This window comes from Acomys russatus, chromosome 13 (genome assembly GCF_903995435.1).
Source record: "Acomys russatus chromosome 13, mAcoRus1.1, whole genome shotgun sequence".
Taxonomy (NCBI): domain Eukaryota; kingdom Metazoa; phylum Chordata; class Mammalia; order Rodentia; family Muridae; genus Acomys; species Acomys russatus.
Genome location: NC_067149.1, coordinates 29,980,701 through 30,000,273, shown reverse-complemented (window position 1 = coordinate 30,000,273; position 19,573 = coordinate 29,980,701).

The following is a 19,573-nucleotide window of genomic DNA, read 5'->3' as shown; positions in this document are numbered from 1 at the left end:
TGTATCCTCCCATTCCTCCCTCCCTCCCATTTTTCCCTTATTCCCCTCCCCTATGACTGTGACTGAGGGGGACGTCTTCCCCCTGTATCTGCTCATAGGGTATCAAGTCTCTTCTTGGTAACCTGCTGTCCTTCCTCTGAGTGCTATGTGGACATTCTTTATGTTGGAGTCCTATAGAAAAAAATGAGCAAAGTTTTTAACTAAGGAATAAGGCTGTTTTTATCTGAGAATTTTCTACTGCAGACGTTTTGGAGACTTGCAAAGAATGTAGGCTTTTAATGCATACTGAGAAACCAAGATGTTATAATCTTTATTTTAGAATTTTTCCATAAGGCAAAATAATACAGAAAAATTAATTCAACAAACATGGTAAGGTTTTTATGAGCTTGTTTTTCTAAAAAGAATGTAAGTTTCTTGTTCTTAAGCATCAAAATATGAGAAAAAGACAACATTGATTCAAACAGAAATTTGTGCACATTAAAATTTGAGACCTACTGTCTAACTCCCTCATACTAACAGAACTATGTCAGCATCTCTATCATAAAAGCATCACAATTTTGAATTTTTTTATTTAAGTATAGAGATTTTCTGTTTGTCCTTTTTGTCAGCAACTGGAAAACCTTTTAAATCTTCCTTTAATGATCAGTTCTTTAAACTCTTAAATTTTAGTCATATAAAAACAGCTATCCACAGCGAACTGCTCATCTGCTTTCAATACTCTCTATATAACTACAATATTTCATTAGAAGCTTGTGTATATGTCAGTGTGTGTGTGTGTGTGTGTGTGTGTGTGTGTGTGTGTGTGTGTGTGTGTTTCCCTAAAATGTGGGGAATTTTTTTAGCCAGCATCTCGTCAACGCTGTGAATTAAATGTAGATATATGATGTTATTTAGCACTTTTATGTTGAAAATGCCTTGCTTTAGCACCAAAAACCATGAAAAACTGTCTGTGATCCCAGAAGTGTTCAAGAAGAATGACTTTGCCTTTAAATATGTAGATTTGAATTATGACTCTGCCTCTCATACGGCTCTCCAAATCCTCACCCTCTTCCTCTGTAATGTGGCATTTTAATAAATCCTATCCTGCTATCAAAGATTATTTTGAAGATAAGTACGATTATGTGATAGGCTTAGCAAGTTGGTAATGGTGTACAGAATAATGAAAAAAGATATTTAAATTTTTATTTAATGACAAATTTTACTTGGTAATTAAGAATTCTTTAAAGTTGTGAAGTATAGCCAAAAGAAATGTAGAGATTTAATATCCTCAAATTTCACTTAGAAATTGGAAGTCCAGTGGTGGCCCAGCAATCTAGGATGACATCTTTTTTTAAAAATATATTTTATTAATTTATTCATATTACATCTCAATTGTTATCCCATCCTTTGTATCCTCCCATTCCTCCCTCCCTCCCATTTTCCCCTTACTCCCCTCTCCTAAGACTGTGACTGAGGGGGACTTCCTCCCTCTGTATATGTTCATAGGGTATCAAGTCTCTTCTTGGTAGCCTGCTATCCTTCCTCTGAGTGCCACCAGGTCTCCCCATCCAGGAGTCGTGGTCAAATATGGGGCACCAGAGTTCATGTGAAAGTCAGACCCCATTCTCCACTCAACTGTGAAGAGCGTCCTATAGGATGACAACTTAATTTAGGGGCATGTGTTGGCTGGCATTTGGTCTCATTAACACTTCGTACTCGGGAGAATATTGTTGCTGTGAGTAATTTCTTTTCAAGGCTTCTTTGGGAAAAATGCTACACTCAGCAGCAATTTCTCTGTCTCTCTTCACATCCTCTCTTCAGTCTTGTGTGAGCAAAGCTACACTTGGATTTAACTCTCTGGCTAAGAGTGACAGCTTTTCCAGAATGTAGTAGTCTCCTGGGAACTAAGTCTGTTCTCAAGCAATGATAAGAATGGCCATTAACCTTCTTGTTGGCTGCCTCCTCTCTGTAAGTCGGCTTGATCTGGCTTGTTGTCCATGCAGTAGAGATGTTAGAGGCATAAACCTCTACAAGAAGTCACTCGAACTCTTCTGATTAATCTTCAAAAGTCTTTTTCTTAGGCACATGTTCTGAAGCTGCTCAATATTTAACCGTATTCAAAGTGGCCACATGAGCATACAGAGAAGCTTTGGAGGGAGTCCCAAAAGGCTATTGAGAAATCTAAATGGATTATTTAGTAGAAAAATGTGCAAATCATGTCTCAATGTGAGGCACTGAGTTAAAACATAGAAGACACACTGCCTTGCAAGCTGGTGAAGCAGCTTGGCATATGTCATCTAATTTCAAATCACCAGAGACTACAAGGCACTGGGGTGCAGATAAGTTGAGCATGTACCTATTATGTTAAAAACCACTTCTCTGAGACTATCTTGACCCATTGCCTTCATTTTTTATAAGTCACCATAGAATCTATGATAATTCACTCACAGTACTGAAAGTGTAATGACAGAGGTTTCCTAGAACCTGGAGACTTTTAGCAAATTGGTTGATGGTCCTAAGCTGAATTTTAAGGGAACAGTACCATCAGTGGAAGAGTATAGGGAATTTTGTAGGTCTCTTCTAACTCTTAGACACTGGCTTCATAGACATTCATATGTTGCTGTATAACGTCCAGGAAACTAATGTAGATTTAGAATGATTCTGAGGTCCATTTATAGGGTACTGTATCTATGGCTGAGGATTTCCCTTTAATTTTTGGGGGGTCTTTGGATAAAAATTGAGAAGTGAAAAAAGCTTCTGTATTGCTATTCTTGGGGATCTAGCATTATTTTCTCAATCCTAGGGGCAGGGGAATGTGGAGATGAGATATAAACATTTACTTCTCCAAAAAATCTTTCAATCATCATAGCATACTGGGCTACATCGTGCACACCTTTTTGACAGACTGGAGTCTACTAAATAATCCATACATTAGGTGATGGCATGCTCCTGCCTCCAACTGTAATAATAGCTAATGGAGTTTGAACTCATCATGCACTCTTTGTCATCTGAACACACATCTTCATGGACAAGCTAGTGATAACTTCCAGCCCGTTATAGAGGTAACTAATCTGAGGCTGGAGAAAATATAATTACTTACTCAAAATCACCCTGTCACTAACAACACACGCCTGATTTTGAAATTGTATTTGCCATGTAGATACACTTCATTCAGTAATACCATAGGAAAGCACTAAAGAAGGCAAGATGGGATTCTTACAGTGTTGTCATGGGCAAAAGGAATTTTAAGAAGGTCACAAATTAGGGACTCAACTCTGCCATTGAAGAGTCATACATTACCCAAACCACCAGATCTTTGAGATCTGTGTTTTACAAATTGAAAAATGAATCTACAAGGACTTCTATGACGATCAAACCAATATCAGGCATAAGATATTTTGAAATCAAAAGATATCTACATAGAAGCTAAGAATTTTCACTGCTTGAGTTGGCTTGCTGTCTTTTACGTGCAGACTATCACATACCCAAAATCATACTGTGTAAAATAATTAATCAAATAGAAAGCACCAGGCCATGCCATTGCATTTGATAAAGTGATGAGGGGGTGAATAGTCTCCTCAGAGATATACAGAAAGTGAGTCTCTCTTTTGAATTTAGTCCTGCTAAATTCTTGGCCAAAAGGTAAACTTTGGTCTTCAACTGAAAACAAGTCTTTTCTCATCACTGACAATACTCTGAATCAAGGCTCTTGAAGGAATTTTCTATAAGAAGCCATGAATATATTTAATTAATGTGAGATGAAAAAAATATTAAAGTCATTCTAGTCCCTTCAGAAGACCTAAGTGAAATCAAAAAATGTAGTAAGCTAGGAAAACATTTGGAATATACATCACTAAGTCTGACATTTGTGTGAAAAGAGCTTCTGTCTTAGTAAGAAATACATTAAAAGGAAATAGGGAAGGACCATTACTAGTTCACACAGAGATGAAATCGAATGGCCAAATGCACATGCTTTTAAAATGTGTTCCTTTTCCTTAGTAACCAAATAATGCATGTTAAATCAGTGAGCAACATAGATTGAATGGCCAACTTATAAAATATTGAAACTAGCAATTAGGCTACAGTCTGGGCAAAGATACTGTGAGATGGGCACTTTCATGATGGAATTTTAAAAGGAAGATAATTTTACAATTTACAGCAAAGTCTGAAAGCATACATTTTGTTTTGCATAGTAATTTTTCATGTAGGAACATGTCCTAAGAAAATTTTAAGGATTGGTTGTGTGATTTACAACAGAGTATTTTTAATGCACTGTTATTTATAGAGATGTGTAATGGTGAAGTTTTTTCTTAAAAAGCATGTTAACTCAAAGATAGGGGTGTAGAATTTGAGTTTTAGAAAAACCTTATGCATGGGATGAGGGAGCAAGAAGATGAACAAAAAGTGATGTCATATGCACTCTGTAGAATAATTTATTTTCCAAATGGAACACATTTCACTTTTGAAATAAGAAATTGTGCTTCTGACAAAAGAGGCAGTAAGACATATCCATGCTTTGTTAAAGAAACAAAACAAACTCATAACTTAAGAGAGAAAATATCTACAGCAGAAATAAATGTTAAATCCTTAAAGTCCACTGCAACAATCATATCAACTTGTAAGAAGAAAAGACATGAGAGAGAAGTCATATTTTATGTGTGAAAGTTGCAGTAGGCCTAGGAATTAGAGGTAGCCATGTGACTCCAGATGGAAAGGAGAGTCATTGTTCAGAGGTTCTGTAGAAGATTCTGGGAGCTGGGAGCTACAATCAACTTGTGAATGGGTGTGTAATATTCTTTACCTCCCTAAAAACAAAAGACATAACAATGGTTAAGACATAAATGTGAGGGATCTAATAAAATTAGAACAGACTTGTGGTTTTTCCATTAAAATGATAAAATAAAATGGCAATAAAATGCAGTATAAACTTTACAGTCTTACACTTTTATGGTTCAAGTTCAGCAGCACTAAGGTTTGTATTGTTGTATAGCACATTAACATAACATCTCACTGCTCTGCATATTAAAATTCTCATCACCTCCTCTCTGCTCTTACTGTCTGGCAAAAGTCACTCTGCCTAACAAATACTCAAGCCTCAAATAGGTGGAATTCTGTTATATTTGGTTTTTTGGTTTTTGTTTTGTTTTGTTTTGTTCTGTCTAATTTAACTTAGCACAATGTCTTCAATCTCTCTGTAGTAATATTTAATAGGACTAGCTTTTGCGTGCGTGTGTGCGTGCGTGTGTGCGTGCGTGCGTGCATGCGTGCGTGCGTGTGTGTGTTTATACTTGTGGAAGCTTTCCTAGGAATTTACCTCAGGTTGTCCAGTGTGGCAACACATACATTCTCCCACTGAACCATATAAGAACCCCTAGACTTTCTTTTTAAAGTTGAATATTCGTCCATAAGTGTATGTGTTGTGCCTTGTTTTCTGTCTGTAGATATGCAATGAAAAACTAACAAAAACAAAGGACCAGAAACTCCCACAGATTTTCCACTGTTTCTAGGGATGTGGAGCAGGTAAACTTTATGCATTGCTGCTAGGAATGGAAACAGCACATCCCAGTGGGTTACAGTATGGATGTGCTGGTTCATTGTCATCATGACAAAAGACCTAAGCAAAACTGTTTCAGGGAGGAAAGCTTTACGTTGTTGGCTCATGATGTCAAAGGTTCCATCCCATTATGATGGCAAAGGGACAATGGAGCCCAGCAGCTCACCTCATGGTGGCCCAGAAGCAGACAGAGGATGCCTACATACACAGACCTCCTTATCGCCCGGATTCTGCTGGGACTTCCAGGTTACAGCATGGTGCACATTCAGAAGGAGTCCTTGATAAGCTTTTCTAGACTCACCCTTACAGGCACACACATAAGTCTGCTTCAGTCATCTCCTGGGATCATCCGAATCCTTTCAATTTAACAAGATTCATGATGTCAGAGCTAGGGGATGGCCCAGTGGGTCATGCCCTTGGTGAATAAGCATAAAGACCTGAGTTTGATTCCCAGATCCCATGTAAAAGCTGGGGTACTGCAGTGTATCTCTAACCCCTGTACTGGGGTGTGGAAAAGGCAGGCAGATCCAAAGGTTTACTGGCAAGGTAGTCTTTGCAAAATGGTTAAATTGAAAGACCCTATCTCACAAAATAAGGTTGAGTGCAACAGAGAAAGACACCTGTAACTAATCTCTAACCTGTAGCTGACATTTCCATATGTGTACACATACACACACACACACACACACACACACACACACACACACACACACAAACTGAGAACATTTAGTATTGCTCATATGTACTTGTGCTTAGGACTGTCCCCTGGGGGATAAGAGGTGACCCCTGGAGATTGAGTAACCTATCAATGGCACCTCTCCTCTTCAACACTGGTTCTCCCTCTTGGCTTCCTTTGACTGCTGTATCCCTTCATCTAGAAATAGGGCCTTGTGAGATTTCCTCTATGTGCACTTGCACCTTAACTGGATGATTCACACAAACTCGTTTGAACTGGTTTCCATTGGGTGTATAATGCAGCAGCCCCAACGCATGATTAAAAAAAAGCCTTTGATAATTATTTTTCTTACCAGTTCAATCTCTCATTTATCCCCTGTGATGAAATTGCAGCATTTTAATACAAAGTCAGTTTATTTCAGTTTCTTTCCAAGGAGTTCTTATAACTAAATACCACTCCAGTTTTAAGAATATAAAAAAAGTACTTACTGTTTTAATTTTATTTTAGCTAAAATTAGACAAAAAGTTTACCCCTTAGACAAGACTTTTTATTAAAATCGTTAAGTATAATTAGGTGAATATACTATGTTATATCTGTCCTAGTTTTCTTTCTGTTGTGACAAAACACTGGATGTGATCAGCCTGGGGAAGTCAGGGTGCATTTGGACTATAGGTAATAGTCCAGAATCAAGAGAAGCCAGGAAGAAGCTCCACACAGAAACCATGAAGGAGTTACTGGCTGACTTAATTACAGGCTCACATCCAACTGCCTTTCTTATACAGCCCATGCCAGTCTTCCTAGGGATGGACCTGTCCAAATTGGGCTGATCCCTCCCACGTCAATTAGCAAACAAGAAAATGCCCTTCCATGTGTGGTCATAGGCCAGTCTGATGAACACAGTCCCTCAGTTAAGGTTCACTCAAAGATAAGTGTGAAAATATCTAATTTTTGGTAAGATTAACTTTCTTATTTCATAAATTTTTCTATCAGTTTATCCATTCCCAGACTTAGGTGTCAGGGAATTTAAATAGATGAGAGGGAAAGAATTAATTACCTGTGTGTCATTTTAGCATGGCATGATTTTGCATACTTCAAAGACTGACAATTATAAATATATCACAAAATCATGTAAGAAAAAACTGAAAGCAATGTTAGGACAAATTGGGGATGTAGGTAGAGATCTCGTGATCAAATGTGCTTGTCTCTGGCGTGCTCACCAGGTTGAAAACTTCTTTTATGTTCCTAAAATAATTTTACGCTTGTTCTAAAGGTTTTCTTCAGTTATTGTTGGGTTTTAGAATATAGGTTGTGGGCTGGAATTCATCTGATTACTTTAAAATGCATTGACTATGACATCCTATTTCCACGTGTCATATTCTAGGTGAAACTTTTAACTGTTTTTCAAATTGAAGTTGTCAATCCTTGTCAAATACATTCTGACAGAAGACTTGTATCCATGAATGCCTTCAAACAAGATTTCCTTATGTTCTGAATGGCTCTCTGCTGCCAGCAAACACTCTCAAGGTTCATTTATCGTCTACTGCTCAACCTTCCATAGGGCCACTGACACATCTTTCAGTACCAGCACTTAATAATTCCCTTCTTCCAATCCTGACCTTTAACCTCTTTAATCCTTAGCAGTATAATTTTCCTCTCAAAATTTCCACCAAATATGAATAAAAATGCCTGAATATCAAAACCCTGAAATCCATCTTCATTCCTCATTCTAATTAAGTGGCTTCTACTATGGGTACCAACCCCCTTTGGGGGAAATCTTATTCAACCTTGATAATAATATTATCTGTGTTCTTCTGTCTTCATGAGCCTTCACCGGAATCTCTTCCTTTTCTCTCTCTATAGTACATATCTTCACTTCTCAGACATGATATTTTTCTCACATCTACCACATTACTCAACAATCTCATCATTTCTTCAACTACAAATTAGGTGACTTCTTAGTCCATAGCCAGACTCCAGTAGCCTTTGAACTGTTTATGCCAGCCAACCAGTTGCACTTGAGTGCCTGAAGATGTATTGAAATGATCAATAAATTCATTGAACTGATCCTTCTAATTACTGACTTGTTCTCAAATTTAAACTTAATAAATCCCATTCTTTAAGATACACATTGTAGATGAGCCTTTATCATGACTGTTATTTTGCCTTACAGGAAGCTAATGGTTTCAGGGTTAAGAAATGAGTATATTGAGAAAGTAGCAAAACTCTAATGAGATCCAGGCTGATCCTCTCCACCTTGTTTCTTTTGTTTCATAATCAATCCACTTTCTCTTCTCCATATCAGCTAATAGAATATCTACTCTCCATGAAATCTCTAGAAGAAAAGTTAAGACATAGTTAATTTCCCTCTCTGAATTAAGTGATTGCCTGCACTGACTTCCTTCAATGTTCAGCTGGATCATTGCAATAGCCTTTTCATTCATTTGAGCCTCCTAACTCACACAGGCAATTTCTCTTCTCGTTGCTGCCAACTTAATAATTTCCACTTTAAGCAATCATTCTTAATCATCCTTACTTGGTGCTTTAACCAATTACTGCCCTATTCTTCAGATTCTGATGGCCTCTCTCTGAGCTACAGAATTCACTAGAATCCCTCATCTCCATTTCTAGCCACATGTCTTTCTTTCTAACCCTGTGTAATAGCACTGTAAGTCTAGTTGATAAAAGGCACTTCTCAAGCCTGGATAGGCATCAGCATCACCTTCTTCATTAGTACATAGACCTCTGCCCACTCCCTACTTCATTGAGTTTCTGATGCAGTAGGTCGAAGTAAGCCTTCAGGACAGAATTTTCAGTGAATCCTCAGAAAACATCCACTCTACTTTGAGGGAGCATTATTGTGAATACTAGCAATGGGCTGTAACTTGTCACATGCTTTCCTTTAACATATCTTGTACTTTTCCAAATAAAGTTCTCTCTCTTCTTTATGTCTCTCGAGTTCCCTCTCACTTATCATGTTTTCAATGTATAATTTATAGGTATTTTTTTCCTATTTTTTCTTCAAAACTATTTCTCTGCTGCAATCTGTTCAAAGCTGTATCCTTTTGCTAGGGTCCCTAGAAGAGCTTCTTCTCTGGATTCCTTGTTCTGGGTCTTGTTTATAGAAATGTGCTCTTTAAAAGGGTTCTTTCCCTCTCAACAGGCACAGTTAAAATGGCAAAAACCAACCATTTCTTTTAAATGGAGAAATCATGGTATAAATATGCCTTCCTATTAAGAAATTAATACTGGAGGTTCAGTGAAATAAGATTTGATTCCTCTATTTTTGTTTATATTTTTTTTTTGGTTCACCCTATCAACATAAATCTAGTTTAAAAGGGTCTGTTTTTCAAACAATATCAAACTACTTAGCTCCTGTTTTTATTGATCAGGCATAAAAGCTTTAAAGCATCAGCTTACTGGACTTTGGGGAGAGCTCAGATTAAAACCACAATGGAGTATCAGTAAAGTGATAATCAAAAAGAGACAATTGTAGAGAAGCCATGACATTTATAAAGCACTGGTAGGGGTTTAAATTAGTGCAGGTGCTTTAGATATCAGTGTGACAGTTTCTCAGATATTATACATAGAGATGGTAGCAATTCCACTCCTAGGTTTATACCTAGAAAAACTGATGTTTACACAGAACAGAATTATCATGAAACGCCAAAGTTTAACTTTTCAAATGTCTATGAATACATGTCTAAATAAACTGTAATGGTAAGTTGTTCAGCAATCAAAAGAAATGGATTCCTGGAGCTGGAAAGATTGCTCAGCCATTAAGAGTATATGGTGCTTCTGAAGTTTAGTTCTCAGCACTCACATTAAGCAGGTCACGTTTCCTTGTAACTCCACCTCCCAAGTTCCAGTGCCCTCTGATGGCATTTGTGGGTACTTTATTCACATGTACATACTCTCACATAGACACTTCCACACATAATTAAAAATAAAATATTGGGACTCTAAATGAGAGATGCATGGGAGAATAGCAAAATAAAAGGATACAGAGGGTCCTAGAAATCTACAAGTAGAACAATATGATAGGCAGATTTGGGCCCAGGGGTCCCGCTCAAACTAAGGCACCAGCCAAGGACAATACAGGAGGTAAACTTTAAACCCCTTCCCAGATTTAGCCAATGGTCAGAATAATCTCCACAGTTGAGTGGAGAGTGTGATATGACTTTCTCACGTACTATGGTGCCTCACATTTGACCATGTCCCCTGGAGGGGGAGACCTGGTGGCACTCAGAGGAAGGACAGCAGGTAGCCAAGAAGAGACTTGATACCCTATGAGAATATAGAGGGAGGTAATCCCCCTCAGGAACAGTCATAGGGGAGGGGAATAATGGGAAAATGGGGGGGGGGGGAATGGGAGAATACAAGGGATGGGATAAACATTGAGATGTAACAAGAATAAATTAATAAAAAAAATAATAAAATCTTTTTAAAAGATGGGTTCTTGATATGTGCTATGACATGAATGAAACATGAAATAAAATAACAGTAATAGACAAACAAATAGAGGTAGCATATGGTTCAGTAGGTGTCTAAGTTTGAAAATGTTTAGGAAAACTGAAGATAGATTAATAATTCTATTTGGGGCCATTTTGAGGGATGATGAATATATTCTTATTCAATTCTGACCATACAACAAACTATTCAATGGTATACTCTGACTGGGTCAGTTGATACACGGTTTATGGCACCTAAAAGATGTTAATTAAGAAGATAAAATAGGAATCACCTTATGGCTCACAGGGGTGTTTCTGGCTCACTCTGGGAAGAAGTATGTCATGTCTAGGTTGCTTGACACGCATACTGATCTTAGTGACTTAAGTCAGATGTTTTTATGTAAATTAAATCACATATTTTTTTCTCATTTCTCTAAACCAAAGATCAATGGACAAAAATCTTCTTGAAATTTCCTTTTGTATAATCAAGTCTATAAAAGGAAATATGTGATGTTTAACTGCAATTTCTGCATATTACTGAGTATTTGGTTCTTTTAAAGAAATCTAAGCATAATGCAGAAAATGAAAAACTTTGTGTTAAAAAGTATGAAAATCTGTTACATAAAATGCTTAGACTTTAAGCTAGGTATATAGCAGGTATCAGTGATTCTAGCACTCAGAAGACAGAAACAGGTAGCTCATGATAGTTGAAGGCCAACTGGTGCTAAAAAAAATCTAGGTTGAGTTATCCCTGTGATCTCAGAATCTTTTAGTGACTGATGCAGGAAGATTTTGAGCTTGTAGGCCAGTCTGGGCTAAAGAACAGGACCCTAACAGAACAAGTAGGTTTTATAGAAAAAGAAAGCTGCTGTCTAAGTTGTTTTCTTGTTAATGTGATAAAGTACCTTAACAAAGTAGCTTACTGGAGAAAGGATTGATTTTGGTTCACGGGCAATCATGGCAGGTAAGAACTTAAGGTTTTGGTCACATTGCATCCAGAGTCAAGCAAGGAGTGGCCATGCTCAGTCTACTCCCTGCTTTCTACAGTGCATCCAGGGTATGACTGTATCAAAGTAAAAATGAGTCTCTCCACACCCACTGATGTACTTGAGATAATCCCTCAGAGACATACCCAGATGCTGTCAAATTGACAATGAGCACTAATCGTCACAGCTATTGAAAATACCATTAAGAGCTGAGTATTTCCAGTCAGGAATATGTTAATCTTCTAAGACTATACATTTACATATATATATATATATATTTAACATATATCCATAGTTCTTCTATTTGTAAAATTTGCCAAACAGGAATTCTGTGTTGCCACAATCAGAAGTGATACCCTCATAGAGCAAAATATGTATGTAGCCTTTGAAGTGAAAAGGGTGTACAAACAAACAAGCACAAACTTTCTTAAAATATCTTTTATCTCCACAATAAAAGTTAAAGACATTATTCAGTCCAGAGAAAAGATGATACTTGGAGACTTCTACAATACAAGATTGTCATATGACAACTTTTCACTTGAGAGCTACAAAAGAAAAATTACTGGTGGACAGCATGGAATCCTTCATCACTTTAGACTAAGTTAACTCTATATCAAATATTCACATATAAAAATTTAAAGGATAGATTTCCTTAAAATTTATATCTCAACAGGTTCAAGGAACAGGCATCTCCAAAAATCAAATGCATAAATTACAATAATGCAGAAAAGGGGTTCAATATCATATTTTTAGCTTATACATAAAAGACTAGAAATAACATTGATTAATATTTTCATACGAATAGATGCTATATAAATGCAATTTCAATAAATATCTGTGAATTTGCATTAGGTACATATGCTCAAAAGAGACTAAGATTTTTTAATTTTTTATTATACATGTGTGTGTATGTGTGTGTGTGTGTGTGTTTTGTACATATGTCTATGTATCATGTTCATGCCTACAGAATTCAGAAGAAAGTGCTGGATCCCCCAGGAATTTGAATGCTAGTGAGCCACCATGTGGGTGCTGTGAACTGAACAACAACTCTACAAGAGCAACAGGTCCTCTTAACCACTGAGCCTTCTCTCCAGACTCTAGGCTAAGATATTTCTTAAGTAGATTGCAGGGTACATACAAGCAAATGGTACTGTTTAGGAGAAAGAAGTCACTTGGTTTTCTGGGCATCTAATACTTGAAGTAGCCAGGTACAATGGCTGCTGTACTATATACCTGTAATTCTATACAGGTACCATATACCTGTAACTCTATACAGGTACCATATACCTGTAATTCTAGCACTCAGAAGGCAAGAAGGTAGAAGTCCAGGATCTTCCCGGGCTATATGGTATAATCTTAATAGGAAAAAAATTTTCCGTCATTTAGGATTCAAAACCTTGTCTATAAAATCTAGAGTTTTCCTTGATCTTGAGAAATGAAATTTCTGGACAGATGTGTGAAAGCACTTGACTCAGTGCGTAGTATGGCTCATTTCCTGTGACTGGGCCTCTCAGCTGGGCAGACGCCTTCTTTCTCTGTGGTATTCTGACTTGTTAGTTTCACTACTCTGGGTTATTTGTCTGGCAGATTTAAGTTTGTAGTAAAACCTTCTTCTAAGCAAATACTGTAAGCCCTATACCATAGTCCTTATAGTAATAAGTAATAAACCTGATCAGTAGTCGCCAGATCTCGTGATTCTTCTGAGCCTCAATTCAATGTCATTTCCAAGTCTCTGGTATTTATGATTGGCCATGTGTTTATATTCTAGGACACAAGAGAGAAATTTGACCCTCTTTCTGTCATCTGCCATGTGATATTAGGGTATCAACATGCTTTGTGATCTTGGACTCTACTTGTGCAAGATGCAAAGATTGTGCTAACCTGGAATCCTGCTTAACTCCCAGGACTCTATTGTCTCCCTCCTCTCTCCCACAGGGGCCTGGGTTCTAATAAACACTTTATTAAGCCACTAATACTTCAAGAGTCACTTTAGATAAAATGACCACATCTACTGCTTTCTCTATCTCTGTGATCTTCCTCCTAGGAAATCTAGCTGTCAGTCTTGGAAAGAAAAAGGGTAAGGAGGGAATAGTTTCCTCAAGTTCTGATTTTGTTTTTTGTTTTTTATTCACTTGTTGTCATTGCTTCACAGCTCTGCACTGCACCACTATATATAATCCATAATGCTTTGAACCTGAATATCAAAAGGTTCATTGCAAACTACTTTAAATAACAAAAGGAAGTTTGGGGCTCCCTTGACTGAAACAGTACAAGTTTTAGGCATACTTGAATAGGGCTTAGATCTGCTTCCCTGCAGCTCTCTACCTTTTTTTCCTCTGGCCAGTTTTCCTCCTGATTTAAAAAAAAAAAATAGTCGCTGTAGATCCCATCTTGCATCTGTACACCATCACCTGATGCAGAAGTTACTCTCTTTCCTTCTGTCTTACACAGAGTCCCAAGCATTACTTAGATCATCTCATACCTATGTCCACTCCTGAACCAGTCACTTTGGCCAAGAAATGTCTTGTGCCTGGATATTCAATCCTACACTGACAATTTGGAAGAGAGGGAGGCTTGTGTTGACTGGGTTGACTTATGCCAAGTTGGAAGTTTGTCATGAGGACTTGGTTGCCTGGGTAATACTCAGGACCCAGAGAAGAAATGTCCATTGCATAGAGACTAGGATGTGGTGGAGAAAAGGGTGTACAGTTCCCTTGCTGCTGTAACCTATCTCTCCACATGACAGTCTTGAATTTCCCAATGTTTTCTTCCTTCCTAAAATTGCATTAGTATATGTTTTATTACACATAGTTCAAAGATCCACAAGCAATCCTGTAGAATGTGTGACAGTGCTTCCCTGTGCTAGTTTTGCATATACTCTTCACTAGCAAAGTTGTTTTTGAATTTGTTCAAGATGACACACAAGTCAGTGGCGAAACTAGAATTCAATCCCCATAATGATTGGCTAAGCATTGATTCTACTACCCTAGGATGCTTCCTTTTTTTTTTCTGGGCTTTCTTTGAGTGTATACTAGATGAAGATTTGTTGTAATTGGGCTTCAGGTTCAGAAAATCAAAACCGTTATAAGGATAAAGTACCACTGTGGCTTCCTTTTATGCTAAATTGCTTAATCTTTATGAATTTGGGTGGCCAAATACACTTTCAATTAGGCCTCTTACCCATGAACACAAGAAATCCAGCCTTGTTATGAGCAAATCCCAGGGTTAAAGGTAAATACACCATTACAGTTAAGAAAGCAAACAGGCTTTCATTCTTTTATGTTCCTTGGAGAAGTCAGTGTGCTGCAGATTAAAGGGAGTGATAGTCTGGCTGCATACAAGCATAAGGCATTGATTAGAGTATTACTGCTGTTGAACAGTGAAAGCATATAATTACTCTTTGTAGTGTGCACTGCATAGGGAGCAAAGAAGCACATTTCCAAGCCCATACATTTAAATTACAAACACAGAAGAAAAAGAGTAACCATGTGGTGATTTTTTTCATGCTTAAACATATAAGAATTCACCAGGACATAGACAGAAAATCTTTCATTAAGAGTCATATTACCATCTTCAATGTAAAAACTATAGAATCAGTGATGGTTGGGGAAAATGGTGTGTCCACATTGAAATCTACTGAGCCAAAACCCACAGTGAAGATACATTCCCCAAATTATTGGGACACTAATTTAAAAGAGGTCTGGTGTCTTTAGGCAGATGCTTGAGTGGAAAAGGTTATGGTGAGGCAAAACTATTCAATCCGAAAGTAGTCACAACAACCCACAATTGACTTGATTCCAGAGGTGATGAAAGTGTCTTAAGAATGATGCCCTGAAAAGCAATTATGAAATCTTATATCTGCTAAAGATTCCTCAGTCAATCAACTTCCTATCTAACACTATTATAAAAGAATGCCAACCATGATAGAATATTGATCAGTTTTTGTGAGTTTTATAACAGGTATGTTCTGCTCTAAAGCAAATAGACATTTTCTTATGCTAGTTCAAAGATAGGAAAATAGGCAGCATGAAGCAGTTACCTAGAGGCTGGACAGGTGGTCCAGTGGTTATGAACACTTGCTGCTCCTGCAGAGTCTTGGTTGGGTTCCTAGAAGCCATGTAAGGTAGCTCCCAGCCACCTATGACTTCAGCTCCATATGTACATAATACCTCTAGTCCCTGTATGTACCCACACAATATACGTAATTGAAAATAATAACACTAAATAATAAATCTATTTAAAATGAGAATAAAATGTATTGATTTCATTATTTTTATTTCGTTATTTTTTAAAGTACTGATTTTCTAAAGTTTTGGGAGTCTAAAACATTCTAACACACTATAACATTTGCATCAGCTTTAGTTTTGTTCACTCAAAAAGATTTATTGAATATGACATCCAAAGTTACATATGGAATGATGAACATAAGATAACAGCTGCGAAGCCTGGTCTAGCTGTTTTTCCCCCTTCAGACCTGCTACCTCCATGGCTCAGGAGCCACACACAGAAAGTGACCCTGGGCAACTCAGGCAGAGATGGAGTGTACTGAGAAAATGAAGAGCAGCATACCAAATGCAAGGAAGACGACAAACTAGGAAGAAACAGAAGGCATGGTGGGTGGGTGTCTTAGCTAAAGTTTCTATTGTTATGATAAAAATAATGAGCAATAACAACTTTTGGAAGAAAAGATTTATTTCAGCGTATACTTTGCATTAATTGTCAATCCCTGGGGGAGATCAGAGCAGGAAGTCAAAGCAGGGACCTGGAGGCAAGAACTGAAGCAGAAACCATGAAGGAATGCTACTTACTGACTTGCTCCCGGTGGGTTGCTGAGCTTGCTTTCTTATACTACCCAAGACTACCTGTGTAGGGGTGACACCACCCACATAGTTGGGTTCTCCCCCATCCATCAAGAAAATGCCCTACTGAATCACCATCAGGCAACCTGATAGGGGCATTTTTTTTTCTCAAGATAGTTTCCTCTTCTCAGATAAATCTACCTCATATCAAGTTGAAATCCTATCAGGACAGTGGGACTCCAGATTTGAATACCAAAGGAGAAAGTCCCCAGCACGAACTGGCCTCTGGCAGAAGGAGAGCACTGGCTCTTGGGGGGCTGTCTGTATAAGCTGTTGACAGTTGGGTAGATGGGATGAGAAGGTTCTGATTCTCCAAGAGGAGTGACTATTATGAAGCCCCAAGAAAGAAAGGCCATGAAATCTACTTTCTGTTTTACTTTACCTACCTTATTACAGAATATGTAGCATTGATGATTGTTTTATCCTGGCTTTTGTCATCCAGCCATTGCTCAGGAGAGAGAACTTATTCTAATCAGATACTGTTTGCTAGGAATTGCTGAGACAGTCTGAGCAGTTGCCTTAAAAGGAACTAATGTTCTGCCATTTGTAGGCACACTACTTTTAACATGAGGACATAATGGCTAGGGAACAGCAACTTGTACTGGCATTATGTCAAACAATAGGAACAAAACAGTACCTTGTGCTATTCTATTAATAAATGCCTTACTGCAGAATGCATTATGTCAAATGAACTTCATGACATGTTGATTGCATGTCATTCTTTTGAGCATGAACTGTGGGGCAGAACCTGCAGAGGCGTGCTCCCCTGCAACGCCTACCAGGTAAACAGAGGTGACTGGAACCAGATGTCCAGCTATCTGTTCTCATCCAGTAACCCAGGGGACAAAGTACCTTAAGACAATAAGCTTTCATATGGCTGCCATTTAAGAATAGAAGCAGGTAGGTGCCTCTAATTTCTGCACAGCGGGTCAGAACCACTACTGGCAATTTAAAATGTTTTAAAAACAGGAGGACAGCCTTCAAGTCAATCTGTCCATCAATCAGTCTTCAGAATTTACATAGTGTTCCCAGGAAAAACTGTCTAGAGCTCTTTACAAAATAAAACAAACTGTGAAGAATAAACCCAAATCTCACACTAGTATGAATGTAAATCTCTATCCTGCTAAGAAAGCACTCTACATGCAGAGAAAAAAATTCCAAGACTATCCACATGCAACACGGTAGTATGTAGTGAGCATCACAGAAAACCTTAAAATGATCTCCCAATTTAAAAAAAAACAGGACCATCATTTGCTCTTTCTTTGCTGTATTTATTCTACAATATGTTCACTTTCTTTTGTTGTTATTTGTTTGTTCTGTGATGTTTTTCCTGGGAAGACAAGAACAAGAATCTTCTCAGCCCAGGTAGAACACCAAAAACTGGCCAAAGAGAGAATTCCACCAAGTCCAGCTGCTAGAGCTACTTAAAGTAGTACAAATGGGGAGTTACTACGTAGCTGCATCATCCATCCTTTCAACAGCCCTCTCCATCCCGGATGCCAACTTATGAAATCCGTATCCCTGGAGCTCTCTGTGTAACTCACAGGTAGTTTAACTAGTCAGAGTTGTATCTCTCTCTTATTGCTTCTTTATGATCTTGGAGTTGGAGTAGCCTTATGAATCCTGAAAGTAGCAGGGAACTCCTGAGACTTGTAAGGTGTTTATTTTCTGAGTCTTATAGAGTCTCCCTCCAGGATGGAACTTTTTAGTTCATACAAGGTTTCTACATACATTGTGCTATCTCATTTTTAAAATTTTAACTAATGTGATATTTTTAAATATTTATGAACTATTTAGTCTATGAACATACTGCGCAGTAATTATCTAAGGGTATGTAGCATTTCCATCTCTTTGAGCATATATTATTTCTATGTGCTGGGAACCTTCAGGTACTTGGTAGTTATTGTCAATAAAAAGATTCATAAATCTTTGTGGACTAGAATTCTTATTGTGATACAGAACTAGCTCACCTTTTTTCCTTCATCTATCTCTTCGTTATTTCCTTTTTTTCTTCTTCATTCTTCTACGGCCAATAATATAAAAAATCATGGTCACCTCTGTACCTCTCAGTATGGGTAAAAATGGACTTTCATACTAAGTTTAAAAATTAGCATGAAAGAAAATTGCCTTTGAATCTAGTGGTTTGAATTAGAATGCCCCCCATAGGCTCATAATTGAATGCTTGCTTCTCAATTTCTTGGTACTCTTTATAAAAAAAAGTAAGGGCATGATCTTGTTGGAGAATGTGTATCACTGGGAGTGAGTTTTGAGATTTAAAAAGCCGTGCCATGTTCAATCTCACTCTCTCTTCCTCCTGCTCCCTGACCAGATGTAAGCTCTCAGCTACAACTTCAGCACCATGCCTGCATAGCTGACACCACATTCTCTACCATGATAATCCATACCCCTCATGTCTAGAACTGTAAGAAGCCTCTCACTTCCCTCCTGTTACCTTGGTCACAGTGTCTCTTCACAGTAGTAAAATAGTAGCTGAGACAAAGCCCCAACCCAGCATCAATTTATCCAATCATACTACCTCTCTCTTCTCCTCATCTGTAACTCTCTTCTCTAGAGAATGACTTTACTGTATGGAGTGAACAACCACAGTGAATGGTGTGCTAATAAGTAACAATGCTACCCAAAGTCTTTCTAGAATCATTAGTCCATTAGTCCATCTTTTTAGAAGCATGGTCAGCTCAAAAGCCAATGAAGCCTCTTTATTTTGCTGAGCTTTTGTCTGTCTGTTTGTTTTTGTAAGTTTGAGCATAATCACATCATTCTGTTTGCCTGTTCTCTGTGGCTGCTTCTCTCTTACATCAGCAAGGGTGAATTATCACAGCAGGAAATTTGCGCTGCTATCTGGATATTTTTTTTTAATCAGAACATGGGCATCTCCTTAGCCTGAGACTTTGCTGAATATGTGCTAAAGTAATGTAAAGATAGAAGGGCCTCTTCCTTTCTCTTCAAAGGAATATTATCTAATTGAACATAGAAGTTGACCATAGAGTTATTTGGGTGATTGTAGAAGATAAAATCTTAGAAACAGCAAATCTGTGCAGCATTGATTGGAT